Raw genomic sequence first — 25080 nt, forward strand, 5'->3', positions numbered from 1 at the left:
CTCCCCTCTCGTCTCCCTTCCCTTCCCCTCCCCTTCCCTCTCATCTCCTCTCCTCTCCTTGACACCAGGTAGAGTGTAGTGCAATCATAGCTTACTGCAGCCTTGAACTTCCAGGGCTCAACCAATCCTCTTGCCTCAGCCTCTGGGTAGCAAGGACAACAGGCACACACCATTATGCCCAGCTTATTATTATTATTATTATTATTATCATTATTTAATTTATTTTGTAGAGATGGGTCCTGCTATGTTGCCCAGGCTGGTGTCAAACTCCTGGCCTCAAGCAATTCTCTGGCCTCAGTCATGCAAATTGTAGGGATTACAAGCATGAGCCATCGCTTCCAGCTCTAGTGCTATCTCTTTATAGGAATCCAAAATTTTTTTTGGCTATTTCAAATTTTTTAGAGTAAGAGGTCAACTAGAAAAGACTCAGTTATGTTTTCAAAAATATACTGTGTGCATATATATGTAGAAATGTATTAGAATGAAATAACAATTTTTTACAGTGGTTACCATTGGTTTGTGAAATTATACATGCTTTTTCTTAACTTTCTCTAATTTGTCTATATTTCCTAAGATTTCTACCATGAGATTTTTCTCTTAATGTCTAGTTTTATTACATAGGTAATAGATAAATATATTCATGTCATAAAATATTTTTAAAATTCAGGATATTAGAAAGTCCTTTTTCATGCTTCTTAATCTTGCTGTCTTTCTTGAAAGTATCCACTTAGTGAAGGATACAATTTGTTGTATATCTGCCTTAATCCATTTTGTGCTGCTCTAACAGAATACTTGAGACTAGGTAATTTATCATGAACTGAAATTTATTGGCTCACAGTTCTAGAGGCTGGGAAATCTAAAGTCAAGGTGCTGGCATCTGTCAAGGGTCCTTTTGTTGCATCACCACATGGCAGAAAGCAAAAGGGAGAGAGAGAGAGATTGGGAGAGAGAGAGGAAAGGGGACTGAACTTCTCACTCTTTTATAACAAACCTGCTCCAGTGATAATAGGATTAACCCTTCCATCAGGGCAAAGCTCACATGACTGCTTAGAAGTCCCAACTCTTGTTTGATGTGGTGGCTCACACCTGTAACCTCAGCACCTTGGGAGGCCGAGGTGGGTGGATCACTTGAGCTAAGGAGTTCGAGACTAACCTGCCTGAGCAACATGAAGAAACCCTATCTATACAAAAAAATACAACAAAATAGCTGGGCGTGGTGGCATGTGCCTGTAGTTTCAGCTACTCTGGAAGCTGAGGTGGGAGGATCACCTGAGCTTGGGAAGCTGAGGGCCACAGTGAGCTATGATCATGCCACTGCTCTCTAACCTGGGTGTTGAAGTGAGACCCCGTCATCAAAAAAAAAAAAAAAAAAGAGTCCTACCTCTTAATACTGTTACCATGGCAATTAAACTTCAGCCTGAGTTTTGGATGGGACAAACATTCAAACCATAGCAATATCTTTTCAGAATTTTTAACTGAATATTTATATATATGAACATTTAGAATTAGGGGTAATTTTAAAAATCAAAAGTGATAGACTACAGATGTTATTCTATGATTGATCTTTGCACTTACTGTGTTTTGGAGATTATTTTATTTTAGTATGTATAAATCTATACCAATTTTCTTAAATTGCAGCACAGTATGAATGTCAAGTTTATCCTTTATTTTCTTACTGATGGACTTTTTAAATATTGCAAACAGTACTACACTAAACATTGTCGTGCATACTTGCTTGTGTATTACATTGGTTTTTAAATCAATGAACTAGTTGTATACATGGAGAGAAACAACAAGCAGAGAGATGAATATAAGAGAAGAAGAGATTAAAGGGGATGGAATCAGTTGTTTCTGGAGCACAGGATATTCACCAAATTTGACCAGATGTGCAGTTGCTCACTTAGGAAGGAGCAACTGCACTGGGGCGTACAGGTTTTTTAGGAAATCAGAAGTCTTCAGAGAAGTTTTGGTTAAAATCTGCAGTATACACTACCAAAATGGTTTTTGTCTTTGTTGTTCTTATGCAAGAAAGACCAGCTCCTTTTATCTATAGCTGGAAGGCTGCTGGCTTGGAGTCTGGGAGAAAGGAGACAAGTACTGATGGGTGGGAATGGAAGGTGTGTATCCTTGCAGCAGACCTCCAGAGTAGCTGACTGACAGATAAGCATGGTAGTCCTAAGATGTGTTTGAGAAAAGAAAATATTAGGAGCTCTTGACAAATCTTGAAAATCAATACAAAAATTAGCCAGGTGTGGTGGCATGTACCTGTAGTCCCAGCTACTCAGGGAACTGATGCAGAGAATCCCTTGAACCTGGGGGGCAGACGTTGCAGCGAGATCATGCCACTGCACTCCAGCCTGGGCAACAGAGTGAGACTCTGTCTCAAAAAAGAAAAAAAAGAGAAGAAAAAGAAAAAAAATCAGTTGCCCATCCTGCGGATATACAGTATAGTGTAACTGCTTCAGCCGCTTGCAAATCTCTTTTACAATTCAAAATGAATTATGAAGAAATAAGAATGAAATATTTTCCTAGAAAAATATTGTGAAAAATTGAAGTTTTAAGTATCGTAATTAAATTGAATGTACCTTAGGGGCAACTCCTTTATTTAAAACCCCAATTCTCCAATAACACACCTAATATTTGTTATTTTGTTGTTAAATATTTACTCTATGTTGACATTATGCTAAGAGTATAATGCCTTTTTACTATTCAGAAGAGCACTGTAAAAGCTATTACAGTTAAGAAACCTGAGACCAGAGAGAGGTTAAGTAACTTGGCCAACTGTCATATAGCATGTAAGTGGCAGAGTTAGGATTTGAACCCAGGGTTTTAACTATTTAAAATTCTGGCTAACACCACACTGAAAATAAACTTCTTTAGTAGGTAACAAGTTATATCTATATAGATATCAATATATATGTTGTGGATTGGTAGCTTGGGGCACATTACTGCTTTGAATTGTGGTATCTTTTATAAGCTATTGAAATACTGGATTGTTGATAAGACCATGCAGCAGTGAGAAAAATAGTTTTGCTTTTATTTGTGTCAATCATACTATGTTGTTGGAGCTTTCGAAGTAGGGAGTGATCAGGTAGAGACAAGCAGAAGAGATTAGTTTGTATGTATTATCCTGAAATCTGAGTTATTTGACATTTTTAAGGCAGGGCATTGATTGAGTTTTATGAACATAAATTTGCAAAGAAAAGTAATCCCATCTGCTCAATAACAATTCTTTGCTCTTAGCCAAGAACATTGATTTCAACTTGAGAGTAATAATCATATTTATCACACTTGTTAATTGCATGAACCGTATATAGATTGTCAGGCTCATAAAGGTAGATATTTATGGTCACTGGGCGTTCCTCACATTCCACATTTTCATTGTCATGGCATTAACTATTATTTCTGTTTCTCTCTTTGTCACTGAAGACTTCACATAGTATAATAGCCAGTATTTTCTGTGATTATATAGCAATATTCTCAAACCTAATTGTTCGTACAAAGTACAAATCAGGGACTTTTTCTACTAGGTTTCTGAAGTACTTGTTCTCTAGATTTAAACTCCAGTGTTGTACTAACGGGAGTAAGTTTTTCTTTTATCTGCCAAGGAGCTCCTCTTACATCTAAAAACCTGTTGTTTTTCTTCTTTGTAAGTATCATTGTAAAGTACACACTGTGTAAAATGTAAATTACTGATGTGAGAATGGCCATTTTAGTTCACATTGTTGATTGCCAAAGTGGGCCAAGGGATTCTGTCTGATTAACTTTAAGGAAACTATAGTATTCTTTTGTCTCTTTAGCCTGCCTTCTGGTTTATTCAAAGAATTCTCAGCAGGTTGATCAAGAGTTGCAAAGTAAAGCACTGTTCTTAAAAACTGCTCTCTAGAAAGATCTGCAGTGGTTTTGAGGACTGCCAAGCATCAGGAGTTCGAGAAATGGATAACTAAATAACCTCATTTACAGAAAATATGTTAGGTTAAATTGCATAGGAAACGATAGAATGAGTCTTTTAAAAATACGGATATTTATAACAAAGGGTAAAATTAATAAGTAAGTTGTAAGGAATATTTAGAAAAATGAAAATAGTATTCTAAAAGACAATACTTATATCTCTTTAATGTAAATCTTAGAAAATGGTGAGAATTTCTTGTATGCTCTATATTTATAAGAATAATAGATTTTGAAGTAATTCCATATTATAAGAAGTCATTTCTTCATATGTACAAAATTCCAAATAAGTGGATATTGGAAGAAAATCTGTAATTTTTTTTATTTAAAAGACATGCAGTATATTAATAAATACCTATTTTCTTGGATAATAAAATAAGCAACATTTTCCAGAATGTTTTTTTTGCAACAAATGTGCATACCAGTGATTTGAAGTATTTAAAAGAAACTTCTACTTAAAAGGAACCAAGATGAGTAAGTAGTAATTTTGCAGAATCTCCAATTGGTAGGATATCTACTGTTCAAAAAAGCAATCTAAAACAGACAAGAAATTAAAATTGGCAAAGGAGAAGTTCCATATAATCTAATTCAAAATCAAATGAGTTTTTCAACAGAATAAATTTCATAATGTAATCTAAGTCAAAATGAGCTGAAAAATTACACACAATTTATTTTCTTTTTCTTTGTCTCTATTTCCCATTAGGTGATTTCCATCCATGGAAATTAGTTACATGCCATTCCTACCATCCCATGCCCACGGTAGACATAATTAAGAAATTGTGTGTGTGTGTGTGTGTTTTGTAAGCCTCCGACTCCTTCTCAACAAAGCACTTCAAGGAGCCATTAGCAAATTAGAATTGAAACTCCATTATGTCTCTCAGGTCTTCTGATCAGTTCTTATTATACTTACTCTTAGTAAAATAATCTCTATTAATAGTGAGAAGTAAGGAACTATGTGATATAATAAAAAGTGCTCTGAAAGAAGTCAGAACATTGTGTGTAAGTCCTGGTTCCACCATTAATAGTAAACTCTTTGAGGACTTCCAATTTCTCCAGGACTGGTTTTCAATCTGTATAATTAAGGGGTTTAGGCTATACTCTCTTTTTATTTTTTGAGACAGTGTCTCACTCTGTCACCCAGGCTGGAATACAGTGGTATGATCTTGGCTCACTACAACCTCTGCCTCCCTGGGTTGAAGCGATCCTCCCACCTCAGCCTCCCAAGTAGCTGGGATTACAGGCATGCACTACCACACCTGGCTATGTTTTTGTATTTTAGTAGAGACGAAGTTTCGCCATGTTGGCCAGGCTGGTCTCAAACCCCTGGCCTCAAGCAATCCGCCCACCTCGGCCTCCCAAAGTGCTAGGATTACAGGCGTGAGCCACCATGCCTAGCCTAGACTTTCTAAAGTTCTTTTCAGTTTCAACCTTCTATGGCTTTTGAGTTCTTTTATTTTTTTATACTTTCGTATTACTGAATCTCATAACTCACTTTTTCCTCCATTTCATGTTTTCAACCTTTCTATTCTAGGGCTCTGCACAAGTTACTGCCCTTTTGTTGCTACTCCAAGGTAATTCATGTTATATGTAGATGTATATTAGCCATGGTAATAAATCTACATACTGTATTATCATCATCTTTCCAGAATTTTTCAAAACAGAAAGTCTTTCTGGACTAATCATTTATTCCTCATATAATAGTATGAAGTTATTAACGAACATTCCTTGAATTATGTGTGACAGAATTTGCTGGGAGCTTGATTCAGTACATTTGTTTAGGCTGCGTATATCAGAAGGTTTCATTTAAAATTGCTTAACTAATAAGAGATTTATTGAATTATATAATAGGAAGATAGTGATAGAATGATTCTAGTAGTTCAAACATGCATCAAGAATCCAGATTCTTTCCTTCTTTCTAGTCACCCATCCTCAGCACTGTAGTTTTTGATCTCAGTTTTATCCTCTTATGATCTCAAGATGACTACAGCAGCTCTATGGGTATTTATACATCTTCCTTTTCTTTTGTTACTTTTAAAGAAAGATAAAAACTTTTGCAGAAGTTCCTTAACAGATTTCTTTCTCAGACCTGTATTATAAACAAATTCATCATATGCTTATATCTAAGCCATTCATTGGCAAGAGAAATGCTATGAAATTGGCTGGGAAGTAATCATGGTTCATCCTGGTACTGGGAGGGACCTGATCTCCCTTGAAGCACCAACCACCTGACACCTGAACAAAATCTAGTGGCTGCTGGGTAGGTAACAACAGCGTCTTCAAAACTTGGTGCATTATAAACACATTTCCATAATTTGAATCAAGCCTACCATCTCCTCCTCATCTCCAACCACCTGCCTCTTGCTTTATTTTCTATATCTTCAGAAGCTTCCAGAAACTTCTCATTCTTCCTTAAATACACATTTTTTATACCTGCCATATTTTGCACATCCTCTTTTATCAGCCTGGGATGCACTTTGTCACCTTTGCAGTCTGGTAAAACCATCATTGTGCTCATATATCAAGACCTACCTCAAATGTCAGCTCTTTAGATCTGAACCCTTCCTGAATTCCCCGACTTAGCAGGTCAGGTGAGTTGTTCTCAGCTTTGTGCTTCTGCTATAGATCAGTCCTCATAATTTTATAAGTATGTATTGACCTATTTACTCCTGAGAATCCTGTAAGGAAGGGACTCAGTCCCTTGGTATTTGTGTTCTCAGAGATATGATGCTTCGTACATATCGACTGTTCACTAAAGTTTGTTGAATTAGTATAGTTAAAAGCCAATATCTTTCTGTTCAAGTTCAAAGCCTAGTGATTGAAGATTTTTCTTTACATTATTTAAATATACATATTTTGGTGAAATATTTAGAGCAAGTTTCATTACATCTGTTCCATCTAAGCAACTCATGACCCGTGTACATTCTAAATGACAGGAACCACAGGTGACTCAGTCAGCAGGCTTCAGAATCAGTAATCCTAAAAGATATTGCAGGTCAATGGCTAATACAGTAACAAAGAAAGAGCTTATGCAAATAAGTAAGGAAAATACTGTTTCAATGTTAAATCATTAAAGACAAATTCAGACTACTCACAAGGAAGATCTATAAATGCCAAGTTAGAATAGTAAAACAGAAAACCAAAAAACAACATTAAGACCTCTGATTACATCTACAGTAATTAACACATTCATTTAACTCCTCTGCCTTCAGAAAACCATCAGTGGACATTTATAGGCATAAATGACAAGGACAAAGAAAGTGGGAAAGGAGATAACAGCAACAAAATTTTTGGAAGCTGAAAAACAAGTATACAAGGGGTAACTGCTGTAGTAGACAGTTACAGCAGAATCCTGTGCTAGCATTAGGGAAAGTCAAAGAGTAATCCCATTAATAGTGAAGAACAACCAAAAGACTCAGAAAGCAGCCATATCCAGCACCTGAGAAAAATGGGGTAAAGACTAACACTATTTAAGAAACAGTTAGACCTGCAGGTCTCATCTTAAGCTCTGTGGAGCTATGTGGCTTTCCCTTCTATATCCCAGCAAAATACTGGACATTCATTCTCTGATGAATGTAAAACAGTCCCTAGACAAGGGGAACCTAGGTAGGTTGAAGATTGAGTGCCATTCTGAAAACAGAGGGATTAAATAAACACTTATATGTTTGGGTTCATGATAACACAAGGCTTTTTAAATTCTGTTTACCACTATGTCTCCAGTGGCTAGAATAGAGGCTGCCAAATATAGATGCTCAAATATTTGGTGAATGAATTCTGAAGGTTGAAAGTCCCAACCATCTTCTCCCAGTCAGCCTCCAACTATGCTTAAGCCTTCTGGACAAGAGATTGACATAGCCTCTGGAATTCACCAACCCAAGAGAAAAGACCCAAAGATAATGATGCGAGGCATTTCTGAATGAAACTGTTCAGTTGGATCATCAAAAAGTGGATGTAGATGACAAATCTTACCCATGCAAACAGAGCTTCAAGTCTGATTTTTAGTACTCTAGCCTTAAATATGAGTAGACAGATAAGATTTATCAAATACTTAGAAAAAGCAAACGAAGGATAGAAACCAAAACAAATGGAAAAAGACCAACTTTAAAGAAGTACAGATGATGGCCGGCTGCGGTGGCTCATGCCTGTAACCCCAGCACTTTGGGAGGCCGAGGCGAGTAGATCACTTGAGGTCAGGAGTTCAAGACCAGCTTGGCCAACATGGTGAAACCCCATCTCTACTAAAAATGTAAAAAAATTAGCCAGGCATGGTAGTGGGCACCTGTAATCCCAGCTACTCAGGAGGCTGAAGCAGGAGAATTGCTTGAACCCAGGAGATGGAGGTTGCAGTGAGCCAACATGGTCCCACTGCACTCCAGCCTGGGTGACAGAGTGAGACTCTATCTCAAAAAGAAAAAAAAAAAGTACAGATTTGCAGGAAGAAGATAACTTATAAAGTATCATCAGAGAGAGAACAGATACACTTGATACTGTATTCAAAAATATTGTTAACATTGCTTCCATGAAACAAAAGCAGATGCTATGAAAAAAAAACACTCAGAGAATAGGAAATGAGCTCTTGGAAAGTAAAAATATGATAGAATAAGTTAAAAACTTAATAGAAGGGTTGAAAGGTAAATTGAGGACATCTCTATGGAAGTAGAGCAAAAATACAAAAAGGTAGAAAATACAGAAGAAAAAGTGGGAAATCAGAGGACCAGTTCAGGAAATCTAACATCTAAAATCAGAAATTCTAGAAAAAAACAGAAAACTGCAGGAGGACAAAATTGAAGAAAAATTTCCAGAACTCATTAATTGGAGCATTTACCATAATATAAAGTATTAAAAAAGAGACTTGTGACTTGTTCTAAGGATCATTATCATATCATATAGAAGGATCAAAAATCAAAAGGGCATCAGACTTCTTAAGATTCATTTTGAAACCTAGAAAAGAATGAAGTGGTACCTTTTAAATTCTGAAGGAAAATGATTCTCAATCAAGAATTCTATAGTCAGCCAAACTATTGATCAAGAGGGAGCATGGAATAAAGATTATTTCAGAGGTGCGAGCCTTTAAAAAGTGTATCTCTGATGCCTACTGACTCAGGAAGCTACTGGAAAACATGCTCACAAAAACAAGGGAATAAACTCTAAAAGCATTACCCTTGGGATAGTAATGAAAGAACATCCCAAAGTGACAGCTGAGCAAGAGACATAGAGAACAACCAATCCAGATCAAAGAGGCCTCCGGGTGAGATTCCTTCAAGTAGATGAATTTAATAAAATTCTTGATGTGTTTGAGCCATACTTAGATTTTTGCAATATGTGGAAAGTCTGGATTGAATTAGCGATAAATATATGTGGACACCTAAGGGAACAAAGAAACTAACAAAAGACAAGGATTTTCAACAAGGAAAAAAAAGGTAATCAGAGTATGTTTCATAGTTTAGCCGCTTATAGTTTTTCTTTGGTTCTGCTCATGGAAACACAATGACTATCAATCTAAGTAAAATTATAATATATTAGAAGGATGGGGATGAGAAGTGTGAAGTGTTGCAAAGGTAAATCCTTATCTTCCACTATGAAGTATCAATAAGCAATGCCCAAAAAATGAACTATTAAGAAGTAACCATAGGCCAAGCGTGGTGGCTCACGTCTGTAATCCTAGCACTTTGGGAGGCTGAGACAAGCGGATCATGAGGTCAGGAGTTTGAGACTAGCCTGGTCAATATGGTAAAACCTGGTCTCTACTAAAAAAAATACAAAAAAAAAAAATTAGCTGGGCATGGTGGCACACACCTGTAGTCCCAGCTACTTAGGAGGCTGAGGGAGGAGAATCGCTTGAAGCCAGGAGGCAGAGGTTGCAGTGAGCCGAGTTCGTGCCACTGCACTCCAGCCTGGGCGACAGAATGAGACTCCATCTCAAAAACAAAAAGAAGTAACCATAAAGTTATATCATTTAGAGATAGAGTAGAGTATAGCAAATGAATCAGCTGAAATATTTGAAAATGGGTACCCGCTGGGGAGTGGAAGATATATGTATGTATTGTGGGTGGGCGATGCAGTGCAGGAGATTTATTTTTTTAATCCTTGTGGTACTACTCAGTTCTCTAAACTATTTGCATCTGTAACTTTGCTAAAAATAACATTTAAATTTAAAAATTGATCACTCTTGTAATAAGTTCAAATTGAAACAAGGAGATAGCATAGTTGCAAAGTTTTATTTTTTGACATATTTATAACATTGTATACGTGTTAGTGAGAATACCATGTAACATCACTCTCAAGCAGTACTTCTAAAAGTAGAAATTGCTGTAATATTTCTTAAAAGCTATCTGGCAATACACATTAAGAGACATAAAAATGTTTATCCTTCTGACTTGGTAATTCTGCTTCAGAAATCGCTTATAGTGATCTACTTTCTAAAAATACTCGAAATAAATACATCAAAATGTTCACAGTAGTTACCTCTGAGTGGTAGAATTATGGGGGGAAAAAGATGGCTTGTTTCCATTTTTCCTTTGCACCCCTCTGTATTTTTTCCAAATAATCTATAATGAAGACAGGCTCCTTTTATATTTGGAAATAATTTCCAAATATAAACATTTTAATTTTATAACATTTTTAATTTTTCAAAACACTGGTCCTCATAACAAGGAAAGTTATTTTTTTGCAACCACACTAGACCAGGTTAATGGTGCCAAGAGTGGAATGTGGATAAAGGCTGACAAGGCCATCTGGAACTGTGAGTCATTTGGAGCATCATAGAAGAGAGGTTTCCTGCAAGTACTAGCTGTGTTGACTGTGACTGCTGTTTTCCTGGTTGCTCAGGAATCACCCAGGGAAGAAGAGGGCTTCCCCACTGTATGAAAAAAAAAAAAAAAAGCTTCTTGTTCCATAAAAGAGTCTACAGATAGGGTGAGTAATAAGGGATAGATTTTACTAAGGTAGAACAAAATATTAGGATGCTGGTACGAGCACCACTGAAATATCCCTCTATCAAGTTTTAGTCTCTTCATTGCATCTTCTGAACCTGCTGGAGATGCTTTCAGATGGAACATATTTGCTGTAAAGATTTTTTTCCCTTTTGTTCAATGCTGCGAAGTTTGCTAATCTTGATGAACCAAGTCTCTTAACACTGAAAACTCATTGTAAAAGAGGTAGAACTGTGTTTCCATGGTATGGGGAATGGAGAGGTGTAAGGAGGAAGATGGATTTAAATTGATTTTTGAATGCTTGCTTTATTTTATCAGTTAAAGAAAAGGTCTAACGGATTATTTAGATAACATTATGCTCCAACTGCACTGATCTATTTGTCATTCCTTTAAGAAACCGTTTTGATTCTGACTACTTGAATTTGCACATTTTGTTCCTTCTCTCTGGAATACCCTAACAAATTCTTTCTTCCTGATAAACTACTTACTCTTCCAGGTCAAGTTGAAATGTTCCTTTCAGTGTGAAAACTTTCATGACTCAAGAAAATAACAATTATAATAATTACAATTTGATAAGCTACCTGGCTGTTTACCTAATTCTCACACCATTAGATGAGCGAGGTAGTTTTAGGCTAACTTTAAAGAAGAGGAAACTGAGGCTTAGAAGACTTGGGTATGTGGCCCAAGAGTACATAGCTAGATTTGAAACCCAAATCCAAACCCAGGACTTCCTGCCTAAAGCCCTTCTTTTTCAAAAACTGCATTACCTATTGATTATTTTGCTTTACATTTGCTTACATGTTTATCTTCCTCAGTGGGCTGTCTTCATTCCTTAGTGGGAAATAAATTGTCTTTTTTGGAGGGGTTACATTTTTGCGTATAACTTAATAAGATTAAAATTTCATTTGTTGTTGACATTCTTTGTTTGACTCTACACTCCACAGGATAGGATCCTTGGGCATAGAAACCACGAATGCTTTGCACATCACTGAATCCAGCATCTGTCAGTGTCTGCCATATAGAAATTGCTCAATATACATTTTTGAGTAAATAACTGAACTAACAAATGAGTGAACAAAAGAGCAAATGAATAAAAAAATTCAGATCTAGCCCCTAACAAAACAATACTTTAAAAAAGTTTCAGTGTCTAAATTGTCTGTGTAGACATTGATTTCATAAGTTCACGTGAAATACACTACCAATATCAACAATCATGTTAAATGAAATTTGTATCCTCTGGGAATGCTTATGGTATGTCTTAGGGGCAAGCTTTACTTATGAACAATGATACTGAGACTTCACAATAGTCAGCTGTACAGATGTCAGACTTTGCATTTTACACATGCTTTTTAACCTAGAGTTCAAATAGGCAGTTTTAAGCCCTGGACCTCAAGTCAATGTGGTTCATGTTTTGTCAATTCAAGGTCTACAGTTGAATTTCATTTTGATAGTCTTAGATGGTTTTCATAAATTTTGAGTCATGAAAAACTGACAACATAAGAGTCTCTAAGTATCTTTTAATATATGCAATATTTTACCTACTAAATTAACACGTGTTTATTTAATAACTAAAAAGTTTATAAAGTCTAGAAATAAAGAAAAATCCATGTCCTTTTGTTTTGTTTTGTTTTTAAATGAAAACTCATGAGAAATAAGAGGGCAGAATGCATTAAATTATTTCTTCTGTAACAGCACAATTCTGTATCAGATTTTAAATACAAAAGAACATGCAAAGGGATAACAGCACTGACTTCAGTTCTGATACAAATAAGGCAGGAAGTTGAGTGAAATCAGTTTTTCCTGTAATCTTACGTGGAAAAAAATTTGTCATTTGGCAAACCCATATGAATCCAATCTGTTTGGTTTATTCATCCATGCAGTGACATTCAGACTCCAAAAATTGCATCAGAAACCTAGTCAATATTTAAATGCCATCATATAGATTAGAAATGGAATAAGGTATACGATAACTTACTGCATTTCAAAACAAGTACTAATTGAAACATACTGTCAAACATGTATCTTTTTCTCTCTTTAGAAACCTACAGCTATTTTCTTTCAGCCCACTCTCCAGAAAGACCTATTTTTTTCTTCTGTCTTAGTCCATTCAAGCTGCTGTAACAAAATATCATAGTTAGGCACAGTGGCTCATGCCTGTAATGCCAGCACTTTGGGAGGCTGAGGTGGGCAGATCACTTGAGGTCAGGAGTTTCAGACGAGCCTGGGCAACATGATGAAACCCAATCTCTACTAAAAATACAAAAATCAGCCAGGTGTGGTCACAAGCACCTGTAATCCCAGCAACTCAGGAGGCTGAGGCACTAAAATCACTTGCACCTGGGAAGGAGAGGTTGCAGTGATCTGAGATCATGCCACTGAAATCCAGCCTGAGTGACAGAGCAAACCTCTGTCTCAAAAAGAATGAATGAATGAATGAATGAATAAATAAATAAATAAAATGAAAAATCATAAGCTGGGCGGCCGATAAACAACAGAAATTTATTTCTCACAGTTCTGGAGACTAGAATGTCCAAGGTCAAGGCACTGGTAGACTCAGTATCTGGTGAGGGCTCATTTCCTGGGTCATAGTGCCTCTGGCTTTGTCCTCACATGGTAGAAGGGGCAAGGCAGCTCTCTTGGGCCTCCTTTATAAGCCACTAATCCCCTTATGAGGGCTGTGCCCTCATGACCTAATTATCTCCCAAAGGCCCCACCTCCTAATACCATCACGTTGGTGACGAGGTTTCACCTCGTATGAATGTGGGAAGAGACACAAACATTCAGACCATAGTATCTGCTATTTGCCATAGAATGAAGAAGAAACCATGTCTTACAAATAAAAATCTTTCCATGGTCTCCTACCACATAAGGACATGACCAACCTCCTTTGGTAGTCATTCATCTCTCATAATCCTCTCTAGCCCATCTCTGCAGCCTCATCTCCACCCACACATGCACTCTCTGCTGTAACAAATGGTGGACAGGCTTCCAAATGTACTGTGTTCCCATGATGTTGCACCTTTGCCTATGTCATTCTCTTTGCCTGGGTCCCCTCCCCATCTATTCACTCCTTTCCGCACTTCACTCCTGCTCTTCTCCGTGCTCTAATAGTTCCTCCTTTTGTGACACATCAAAAATCGCCCACTCTGGGAAGCCCCTCCAAGACCAAGGGTGCCTCTCTCTGCATTCCTGCATGTGCTGTCAGAGCCCTTATCACACAGTTGCTCTAGAATTGTTTGTTAGCTTGACCAGACTGTGAGTTTTCTTAAGGGCAGGGGCTTACTTATTCCTCTTTGCATATCTATCTGGAATTTTACCCAGTGTTTAGTACATACTATATGTTCAATAAGTATTTGTTCAGTGAATCAATGAATTGATAGGTTTTCTTTTAGTAGAAGGAATAAGGTACATTTTTTTAGAACAGCATCTGAAAAACAAGCACGAAAAATTGGGACATCTTTGCTTAAGGTAAAGATGCTTTAATGGGGACTACCTTTGAACTCCATCTACTTGGATCCTTTTGGTCTTCTTTATGAGATAAGAATATTAATTCTTAGATCCAATTTAAAAAGGTCTAGTTACCAAGGAACAAAACAAATTGGTATAAAATGGACTTTCTTATAAGAGAGTCCCAAATCATAGATCATAAGGACAATCTTATGTTGAAATGTCTCAATAACTTCCAAATGCTGACTTGAATGATATGATCAAACAGTGTGAGTCAAAGGAAGAAACGGGATTCCTAAGTTTTCACTGTACTCCTTGACTATTTTATTGATGTACAGTCTCTTGACAATTATTTTCTCATCTTCTTTCCCAAGGAAGCTTTAGATTTAAGATGTTTATTCTGCAAGATGTTTGGAGATAGGTATACACCCTAAAACCACCATTACAATCAATGTCATAAACTTATTTATTGCCTCCAAAAGGTTCCTCCCACCTTTTTGGTTTTGTTTTGTTTTGTTTTGTTTTCCTTTCATGGTAAGAACAGTTAATATAACATCCACCCTTTTACCAAATTTCTAAGTATACAATATAGTATTGTTGATTGTATACTTATGTTATATAGCAGCTCTCCAGAACTTATTTTGCAAGACTAAAACTTTGTAACCCTTGACCACATCTACCAATTTCCATCTTCCCCCAGCTCCTGGCAACCACCATTCTACTTTATACTTTCATCAGTTTGACTATTTTGGATTATACATGTAAGTGAGACATGCAGTATTTGTGTTTCTGTGTCTGGTTTATTCCACTTAGCATGATGTCCTCCAGTTCCATCCAACTTGTTGTAAATGATAGGATTTCCTTCCTTTTTTAGGGCTGAATAATATTTCATTGTACGTATATACCACATTTCCTTTGTCCATTCATCTGTTGATGGACATTTAGGTTGCTTCTGTATCTTAGCTATTACGAATATGCTGCAGTGAAAATATCTCTTCAAGATCCAAATTTCAGTTCTTTTGGCTATATACCAAGAAGTGGGACTGCTGGATCAATTTGCTTCCTGTTTTGAAAGTAGGGCACCCTCTGGACATTTCTACAACTGAAGTGATTCTTACTTTTGGAAGTCAGGCTATTTGTTGGAATGGTAGAAAAAAAGCTAGAGCTTAAAAATAAATCTAAAGTTGGAGAGGGGATTATTACTTATGGATGCATTAATTAAAGGGTTACTGATACTCTAAATACATTTTTTAAAGTGGTTTGATTAACAAGTCAAAACAGATGGTTTAATGACATTTTAGAGAGGATTAATAGAGATCCAACTGAATTAACAAATCAGCATGGTGTGCAGAATATTGAAAATTCACCACTAGTAGATTTATGGCATATTTCTGGTTATTTCATTCCCATTTGGTTTATTATGATAAATCACTGGGAAACGGATAGCCTATAGGACATGACAGCAAACCACACTTTGGCAGGACCAGCATCAGGGCTGTGTGGTTTATTTTAGGAGACTATGCAGTCTACTGAGCACAAAGTGGTCCAGTGAGAGCTTGGTTGGCTAGGACTTTCTGATGGGAGCCCACAGAGCTCACCTGAAAGAGTACCAAGGATGAGAATGTCATCTTGGCTAATTGGCCTGCTAGTTGATTTACAAACTAAACAATAAAAAAAATTCCAGTGTATTTTAGCAAAGTTTAATATTTTGAAGGGGGCAGAAATGTAGCATATTTTGGGATCTTAAATCTGAATTTGTATCTTTTTCCAGACTTTGTCAGTGTCTTTGTCTCTCTCTCTCCCTCTGCCCCCTCCATGTCACCCTCCTTCTCTCTTTCCTTTCCTGGTAAGTACAATAGAAAAACCTATGTTTTTTTCTCATTTTTTAAAACTTAATAACAACAGCAACAATGACAACAGTCAAACTCTTGAATTTTGGCACGATCCAGATCAATAAATCTTTTCCTTGTAGTTACCTTGGAATTAGGTTCTTGGCCCCTCACTGCTCTTTGTATATTTCTGTACAATATTCATCAGTTTAAATAAGTACTTCAATTTCATACTAAAGTGCCAAGACTATCCTATTTTCACTCATCTTTAACTTTCTTCTTTTTCATTTCCCACACCCCCGCCATTGCCAAACAAAACTGATTATCTCTGTTTTTATCTTTTCTTTTAGACTTTTTAAGGCAATAAAAAATTGGCTTGCTCAGAAGGCTGATACACTGAGTGTTAGAATAACCCAAAGGATAGAATGCTTTGAGTCAATTTTTGGGTATTTTTGATCACATATATTCATTTTTAAACCTGCCATTCATGATGGATCACTGACTCTGGCCCTGGCCCTGACCCATCTCAAAAAGTTACTAACATGATTACTGATTAACACTTAGACTGTTGGCTTGAAGTTTAGTAGCCTGAAGGAAAATTTCCAGAGGCATTATACTATGGAAATTTAATTAAGAGTTAATGTTGACTCAGGAATATTATGTACAGCATTGATCCACAGTGTTGCTAATGAATTCATTATGCTGCAAATGCAAGTGATTTGTTAGTACATTGGCCAATAAAAGTGAAATCTGTCTCAACAAGAATGTTGAAAGAAAGAAGGCAGTGAAACTTTCATCTCCACTGGGAGTGAACTAACTTGCCAAATCTGGGTCATCAATCATAGTAAAATGTTCAAAACAAATCATGCATCTTTCACGGTTCACTGTATTCATCAGCACTTTTGAAGTCACCAGTCTAGAGTAGTCGCCTTTGGCCAAGTTTTCAGTAGCCTGTGGTTTAGGCAATAAGCCTCAACTGTCTTTCTCAAGGATATGTTCCCAGGTGGTTGTACTCCATGGGCCATTTTCAATCAGATCTGAAAGGACAAAAGGGCAGTTCTGTTTATAAGAAATGACATCATATTATAACCTCAAAATTGTTGTCTTAAGTCAAATCATTATCTAAAAGGTCTCTTAGAATTACTTAGATCTTGAATGCAGAAGGCTGAATTTCCCACTCACATACTTCACCAACACTCATTACATAGGCAAAAAAATACAGTAAGTGTCACTTATGTGAGTCTATGTATGTATGTAGTGTTATAGGGGGTGGGGGTGGCAGGAAAGACAGCTCAAATATGAAATAATTGAATTATGCATTGCCACTGTTCTGATTGCCTTTTAAAAAAAGTTTTATTTGGAAGTTATTTCAGACACACTGGAAAGCTTCATGGGTAGTGCAAAAAAACCCCACATGCATTCACTCATTGTAAACATTCCACCTCATTTGCAGTATCACTCCATGTGTACATACACACACATACACATACACACACATTGTTTTTTTTTTTCTCTGAACCACCTGAGAGAAAACTGCACACATCATGGCCTTCCATCCCTAAACTCCTCGATGTAATCCTCCCAAGAACAAGGACACTTTTCTGTATAACTATAGTCTCAAACATCTGATTGCCTTTGAATTTTATAGCATGACTTATTTATACCTTTTTACTTCGAGTTCTAACTCAGATACTGAGCTATAGAAGAACAGGTCAACTATTAGTTGAGGGATAGCTCAGATGTCTGAGGGAAAAAAGTCACATCACTAATATTTTGAATTTTCCAAATATAGACAATATGCCAATGTATAAGAGATAACTAAATACTGGTTTTAGAGAAAGTAGAGAAGTTAATATAAATAGAGATTCCCCTTAAGTAATAGATCTTATATGTTTGGTTATGTGTCTTATCCATGCTATTATAACTAGCTAGCATTCATTAGGACAGTCAGAGAATCTTGTCTTTCTGTGTTTTTATACTGTTTTTCTTCTTGTGATCAGCAAATTCCAGGTTTTGAAAGATTGAAGTAGTTCCTACTTAGATAATGCCATTGCCTTGCTCCTTAACAGTAAGCAGTGGAGAAGTAGAGTGGACACTGGTGATGCTGCCTTTAGTCCTGGAGGGAGTGTCAACCAGTGAGTAATCATTCTGACCCTGCAACACAACCATCCCTTCACTGAAATAGGTAGTGGTAGGTATCTACTCAATATGGTACTTATAGCCATTTTATACTTGCTATCTTAAAAAAAAAATGCAGGCTTTCACTGCTGTGAACAGATAATTGATATTTATGTTTCATAATCTGTGCAGATAGCTAACACATTTCTGAAAGTTGCAATATTTTTTCCCAAAAGGAGTTGAGTTTGGGCATGCCTATCCCTGTCTACCCAAGTATATTTAACAGTATTTCTATGCATCGGGGAATCCGAGTGAGGATGACAATGTGTCAGGGATTAGAATGGACAGGAAGAATCTCTGTAAGAGGGTGTGTGATGCTGGAGCAATTTATGAAAAGTGGGTTCCCTGGTAACTGTGGTGGATGTTATACAGATAGTCCTGCAAAGACATCCACAAGGCTGACTCATTGACAATGTACACATAGAAGTGGGCCTGAAGTGTGTGCAAATAACAAGTTTACTACTGCAGGCAAACTCTTCATTTATTCATTTCACAGATTTATATTGAGGGGCACTGTTCTAGGAGCTGGGGATTTGGTAATAAATAAGAAAGCCATGGTCTGTAACATCATAGAGCTTACACATAAACTGTTTTGCTTTAAAATATTGTACATTCAGAGGTGTTTGTGCTCCGACCATGTGACTGCAGTATGTCATTTGATAAACCTTTCAGGCATGTCTTGGATCCACCAGAACTTAGCTTTAAAGCTATTAGATAGACAGGAGGAGAGAACATTGACTTTAGATGACAAATCATGGAAATAATTATGAAAAGGCCCTCCAGTTTTTAATGACTTTACAAGAATAGTGTTTTTGTGAAACTATTGAATAAGAAGAAATATATGAACATTCGTAACATTCAACTGTCTAAATGATAGAAACACCAATAAATATATGAACTTCCTTATCATTCAAGTGTCTAATGAGTGAGGGAGAGTGCCTGCGGGAAGGAGAGCCTCCCAGCAATGGAAACAGTGTTATTCTTCATGGTAGGGAGACCATTTTTTGGTTCATCACAGTGACTTCCAGGCTGGAATGATTTCCAAGTAGGGCAGGGAAAACAAATATCTGAAGCCTCAGGGAAGCTCCAGGGTGATTCTTGTAGTTTTGTTTGGCACGTTTTCTAAAAAGCGTTGTCAGATAGTTTTGGAGCAAGCGGTTTAGCTATCTACTACCACACAATATATTCAAATCAGAGTAAGCTGGAAGAAAGTCATCCAGCATCCAAATCTCAGCCTGGTCTATGTGAACATACTACTTCCTAAGACTAAGCTATAGGGGTACTGTGCTTATTACCTCGGTGTGGAATAATCTGTACACCAGCACTCCATGACATGCAATTTACCTATATGACTAACCTGCACACGTACTTCTGAGTCCAAAATTTAAAAATTTTTAATAGATATATTAGATTTGAGATGTTTATTGAACATCAAAGCAAAAATGGTGAATGAACAGATATATGACACAAAAAAGACTATGGTATAGTCCTATATCATGAGTGAATATGAATTTTTTGTTATTGTTTGCACTAGTTGGGATTTTATTCAGCAGTAAATAGAGAGATTTAAAATAGAAGTGGCTTCAGCAAGATAGATATTTCTCTTTCATGTAAAATCTGAAAGTAGGCAGTCCAAAGTTAAGATGGCAACTCTATCCAGTACAGTTTTCAAGGACACATGCTCTTTCCATGTTATTGCACTGTGAGGTGTGGCCTCTGTTGCTAAATTCAACCCACCGTCCAATATGGCTGCTCCAACTCCAGCCATCAACTTCACATTCTAGCCAGTAGGAAAGAGAAAACAATAAATACAGGCAGATAAAAAGATAGCTGACAAATGTCTTTTAAGTTTCTAGCACATCTACATAACATCTACATAACACTTCTACTACCAAGTCATACACCAAAACTTAGTTATATGGCAACACCTGGCAACCAAGGAGGCTGTGAATTTTCTCTACTTTGGGCAGTCACATGTTTACATGAAAATTGGTATTTGAAAACAATGGATGAAGAAAAGCATCAATATTAGGGGACAGTTAGCAATCTCGGCCACAGTGTTGCCTATTAATAATGATGCATTTTAAATATTTAATATCAGTCTGCAACACTATTTGCAATATAATATATAGTATAATCTTTTACCATATGAACTTAGTAGCTACAGTGTTCAGGAAAGTTGTGTTATTTATTTATTTATTTCTGAGACATAGTTTCTCTCTGTTGCCCAGGCTAGAGTGCAGTGGCGCAATCTCGGCTCACTACAAGCTCCGCCTCCCAGGTTCACGCTATTCTCCTGCCACAGCCTCCAGAGTAGTTGGGACTACAGGTGCCCGCCACCACGCCCTGCTAATTTTTTGTATTTTTAGTAGAGACAGGGTTTCACCATGTTAGTCAGGATGGTCTCAATCTCCTGACCTCGTGATCCACCCACCTTGGCCTCCCAAAGTGCTGGGATTACAGGCGTGAGCCACCGCGCCCGGCAAAGTTGTGTTATTTTGTGCTACAATATTTTACCTGCACTAGGTAAGGGCCTAAAGATAAAATGTGCTAGGCTAATTAATTTTAATGGCATATAGCAATAGATTTCCAGCCTCAAAGCTTGCATCTCCACCTGCAATTTGGGAAAGGAAAAACTGATAGCACAAAATAAGTAGTGGGAGTCCTGAAAACTGTCTGATGCTCTTCCTGTTCTTACCAACTCATATCCTCATCTAAATTTGAATCACGGTACATTCTGACCTTGTCGTAGAGAGAGTCCTAAAGTCTCATGAGAGAATTACTGTGCTTGTTCTAACAAGACTGTGTTCCAGCAGGCATGCCAAAATTTGATAGCTACAAATAGGGAGATTTGAAAGGAGAGAGGCGGGGGAGGTAATTTCTTTTTAACTCAACTGCATCTGGTGGATTAAGGTAGACAATATTACCATTTTGCTGACAGGAGGCAGACATGGCACTAAAGAGGGAGAATGAGCAACCACAGAGCTGATTTAATTTCCAGTGGGGTTTATGGAAGCGCCAAAACATGATGTAGCCAAATGTTCCTAAAAGTATGAAGTAATTTAATTTGTTCCATCATTACAAGAAATTAAAGCCAAGCACAATTACATCCCAGTAGTAAAAGGAACCCGCTGAATTGCCATTGTTATTGACTGAATGAAGTGAGATTTCTGATTACCTTGTCCAGCACATTTTAATTTCTGTCTGTCCATTTATTCCAAATCACATTACAGGGCCTTAACTGATCTTGACAAAATAAGCTACATTATTAAGGTGCAGTTAAACCTGAGAAGCTTTAATTACTAGATTAGAGTTTTCAAATGGGCATGTCTTCTAGATTTCAGTGTATTTAGGGACGCAGTTATTAGATTCTTTTTTTCTTATGTGCAAAAGAGACCCAAGTTTAAAGGGAAGACTTAAACTTACTGAAGTGATTTTTTTTGTCTTCTACCAAGAGTCTCTCTGTAGACAGCTGTCTGTTCTTTTGGGAGTGGGCTCACACTTCCTGAATGCTGTGATTGAGAGAGCTGCCTCCATAGAGGAAAGCCCCCAGTAGAGGGTAGTACTCAGATTTCCAAGGGGTGGGGAGTTGGGCAACTAAATGATGTACAGTGAACCCTCTCATAAGTAGGGTGTCTAGATGATTTAGCATTCAAACCAGAACACTTTTTAGAATGAAGGGCAATGCTATTCATAATTACACTGGTATAACAGACATAGACCTGGGAAGTTCCAGGCCAATTAGGATGTATGGACTCTGTACCTATAAGGAAGACAAGGCAATAGATATATCAACAAATAAATGTAATAGTCATCATAGGCATCCGGAGAATGAAAGGCTCTATAGGACACTGGGAGTGGGTGGGTATGGAGAACAGAGTCACTCTCTTAGGGATTTCTCTCCCCTGGCACAAAAGTTACACTAAACATGTAACATCTCAGAGCATGAAGTTTGTAGCTCCCTGGACCATATTCGTATTCCTCTAACAGTCCAGTTATTGATTCTCAGATGCGTTAGAAACTTTGGAAATATTATAGAATAGAAGCCTTAACGGGAAATGTTTCATGCTTTTTCAGTTCAATTCAACAAACATTTACTGGATACCTAGTATATGACAGCCAGTGTTTAGCACCAAAGATCAAAAAAATGAATTCAATATGGTCCCAGCCCCAGAGAAATTCAGTCTAGTAATAAACACATAATTGTGATAGACTGTTTAGTGATTTAATGACTTAAAGAGTTAACTTCCAATTTGGTTCTCATGCATCAAATGTAATATTTGCCAGTCTCTATCTCTAAAAGGAACCCTGGATTTTTCCCAGTCCGCTGCTAATGCTAGATAATATGGCAAAATACACAGGCTGATCAGGCTGTTTTAGAGACTTTTTTAAGCCAGAGGTCTTTTGTTTTCCAGACTGCTAATTTATTTTTTTTCCAACCGGGAAGCCCTTCCTACCATCTGAGCTATTCTGACCAAATCAGCAAAGACCAGCTACAGAGATTTAGGATGTCTGGGATAAAAAGGTTTGCTTGTTTACTTAGATAAATAATTTGAGAATGCTTTCCAGGATCACTGTTCCTAACCACATTGATAAATGCTGAGAAGACTATCTCAGTTACCCAGTGTTGGATAACAGACTGTTGGAGAAGAGTGAAGCTTCAATGTGAGCTGGGAAAGATCCCAAAAATCCTAACATGCTCTAGGTGCCTGCATATAAAATTCATCATCATAGTGACTTTGGGACCACTTGCTATTTTTCAGGCACGCTTTACATACATAGTCCTATTTAAATAATTTTCAAAACCCTACTATGATATAGGTACTGCTTTCTCCATTTTATAAATTAGAAAACAAGCTAGGTTAATTCGCTTTTATGAGGTCTCAAGCTAGTTAGTCAGTGACAAAGCTCAGATTTGGAAACAAGGACTGCCTTACTCCAAAAACTGTTCTCTTAAATTTCAGTGTTTGTAAGGTCCCTCACTGCCCCAGCATAACACAGCATTTGGTCCACTCAAGGATTAACAGGAACAGGGATCTGCCAGCCTTGTTTCTGTAAAAAGAAATGGGGGAAGCAGAGCTGGATCTAACCAAACAGGTTAAATTTAAGTGCCAGGTTTCCGGGAAGGAGAACTATACCAGCAATGGTTTCTCACCTTAGTGAATTCATTTCTAACCATCCTTTGCCCTGCAGAGAGAGCAGGATCCGGGGCCCACAGGGCCTAGTTCATGGAGAGGAGAAAGAGGCAGATAATGGGAGCAAAAAGTGAAGAATTCAAGCTACAAAATGTAACAATTCTCAAAGTGCTGAGTTCTCTTCACTCCCTTATCTGGCAGCTCCTGTTTTTTTCTCCTTTGCCTCCCACAGTTACCACTTTAAAAAGTCATTTTTAATGTGGCACATATACACTGTGGAATACTATGCAGCCATAAACAAGAATGAATTTATGTCCTTTGCTGCACATGATGAAGCTGGAAGCCATCATTCTCAGCAAACTGAGACAGGAACAGAAAACGAAACACTGCATGTACTCACTCATAAGTGGGAGTTGAACAATGAGAACACATGGACACAGGGAGGGGAACATCACACACCGGGGCCTGGTGGGGGGTGGGGGAGCAAGGGGAGGGAGAACATTAAGACACATACCTAATGCATGTGGGGCTTAAAACCTAGATGACGGGTTGATAGGTGCAGCAAACCACCATGGCACATGTATACCTATGTAACAAACCTATACGTTCTGCACATGTATCCCAGAACTTAAAGTAACAACAACTACAGAATGGGAGAAAATTTTTGCAATCTACTCATCTGACAAAGGGCTAATATCCAGAACCTATAAAGAACTCAATCAAATTTACAAGAAAAAAACAAACACCCCCATCAAAAAGTGGGCAAAGGATATGAACAGACACTTCTCAAAAGAAGACATGCATACAGCCAACAGACACTTGAAAAAATGCTCACCATCACTTGCCATCAGAGAAATGCAAATCAAAACCACAATGAGATACCATCTCACACCAGTTAGAATGGCAATCATTAAAAAATCAGGAAACAACAGGTGCTGGAGAAGATGTGGAGAAATAGGAACACTTTTACACTGTTGGTGGGACTGTAAACTAGTTCAACCATTGTGGAAAACAGTGTGGCGATTCCTCAAGGATCTAGAACTAGAAATACCATTTGACCCAGCCATCCCATTACTGGGGATATACCCAAAGGATTATAAGTCATGCTGCTATAAAGACACATGCTTCACAATAGCAAAGACTTGGAATCAACCCAAATGTCCATCAGTGACAGACTGGATTAAGAAAATGTGGCACATATACACCATGGAATACTATGCAGCCATAAAAAGGATGAGTTCATGTCCTTTGTAGGGACATGGATGCAGCTGGAAACCATCATTCTCAGCAAACTATCGCAAGAACAGAAAACAAATACCACATGTTCTCACTCATAGGTGGGAATTGAACAATGAGATCACTTGGACACAGGAAGGGGAACATCACATACCAGGTCCTATTGTGGGGAGTGGGGAGGAGGGAGGGATAGCATTAGGAGATATACCTAATGTAAATGACGAGTTAATGGGTGCAGCACACCAACATGGCACATGTATATATATGTAACAAACCTGCACGTTGTGCACATGTACCCTAGAACTTAAAGTATAAAAAACAACAACAACAACAAAAATCCTTTTTAAACATTGTCTCAGCATCCAGTCAGTTGAGTTT

The 25080-nt window shown here is 37.4% G+C and overlaps 1 protein-coding gene and 1 long non-coding RNA gene across 23 annotated transcripts in view; one reads left to right on the forward strand and one right to left on the reverse strand.

The window, feature by feature from the left end:
• Positions 1-25080, forward strand: part of LOC105499433 (phosphodiesterase 4D) — a 1582997-nt gene that overhangs the window by 1477777 nt on the left and 80140 nt on the right. The gene's annotated exons all lie outside the window — the stretch shown is intronic.
• Positions 17110-25080, reverse strand: part of LOC105499432 (uncharacterized) — a 28511-nt gene continuing 20540 nt past the window's right edge. The window contains exon 3 of the long non-coding RNA XR_011624188.1: positions 17110-17190. This is a non-coding gene — a long non-coding RNA (uncharacterized lncRNA). The remainder of the gene's footprint in view (positions 17191-25080) is intronic.

Source organism: Macaca nemestrina, chromosome 6 (genome assembly GCF_043159975.1).
Source record: "Macaca nemestrina isolate mMacNem1 chromosome 6, mMacNem.hap1, whole genome shotgun sequence".
Lineage (NCBI taxonomy): Eukaryota > Metazoa > Chordata > Mammalia > Primates > Cercopithecidae > Macaca > Macaca nemestrina.